Source organism: Cyprinodon variegatus, unplaced genomic scaffold (genome assembly GCF_000732505.1).
Source record: "Cyprinodon variegatus isolate N-32 unplaced genomic scaffold, C_variegatus-1.0 Scaffold584, whole genome shotgun sequence".
NCBI lineage: Eukaryota > Metazoa > Chordata > Actinopteri > Cyprinodontiformes > Cyprinodontidae > Cyprinodon > Cyprinodon variegatus.
The window spans coordinates 575,757-577,103 of record NW_015151037.1 but is presented as its reverse complement, the minus strand read 5'-3'; positions in this window follow the sequence as shown (position 1 = coordinate 577,103).

Sequence of the window (1,347 nt, the reverse complement as noted above, 5' to 3'; positions counted from 1 at the left end):
TTAACAGCGATGGTGATGCCTGGAAAAAACCACCTGGTCTCCTTACATTCACCTCTCAGCCACTCTTTCATCATCTCCTCAATGAGGACATTCACACATAACACTCACAATCCCGGACTGCGGACCCGGCGGCAACGGTGGCTGAAACCCGGGATTACCGGATGACCCAATAAGGGAAACTAAAATCCACGCAGCTGAAGCATCTTTGCTGCTTTCAGCTTCAAAATTGAAGCAGCGCACGCGTTTTTGCTGCTTCTGCTGCGTGCCGTCTGAACATATCATTAGGAAGAATCAGATCTCTGATATAGGAAGTAGCTTAATGTTGAAGTAATTTATATTTGAAAATTAGGATTTTCTATTATATTCTGGATTTAATGGAAAGTCAGTAAAAATATAGGATAAATAGGATATCTCTTTTCAAGTCTTTTCATAATTCTCCCCCCAAAAGAATTCTATCCTTTATAGGTTCTGTGTTACAACGGAGTATTAGGGCCAGGCTAGAGATTTTTTTTTTTTCGATTTTGAGAATAAAGTCGTAACATTATAAGAATATAGTTGGAATATTATGAGAATTAAGTTGAAAATATGAAGTAATGAAGTAATCGTACAACAACCCATTTCACAAAGAAAGTTTGGAGCTCCGCCCAGCAGATGACGGCCGACCAGCTCCACCAATCAGCAACCAGAGTCCACTGTGACATCCTGTCCAGTTTGATGCTGCTGCTAAAGGATTTCCTTATTTGTCAAACCGATGCTAAAGGATAACTTCTCATGATTCCTCATTTAGGGAAGAAAGTGCTTTTTGTAAGAGTTGTCATAAAATACAACTTGTTTCTCATAATTTATTTATTTATTTACGACTTTATTCTCGTAATTTTATGACTTTCTTCTCATAATGTTATAACTTTATTCTGGTAATATCAACTTTATTCTGGTAATTTACGACTTTATTCTCCTAATGTTACAACTTTATTCTTGTAATTTTATGACTATTCTCGTTGCGACTTTATTCTTGTAATTTTACGACTTTATTCTCATAATGTTTGCAACTTTATTCTGCTAATTTACAACTTTATTCTCGTAATGTTACGACTTTATTCATGTAATGTTACAACTTTATTCTTGTAATTTTATGACTATTCTTGTTGGGACTTTATTCTTTTAATGTTACAACTTTTTCTCGTAATTTTAGGACTTTATTCTCATAATTTTACGACTCTTTTCTCATAATGTTACAACTTTATTCTTGTAATTTTATGACTATTCTTGTTGCGACTTTATTCTTTTAATGTTACAACTTTTTCTCGTAATTTTAGGACTTTATTCTCGTAATCTTACGACTTTATT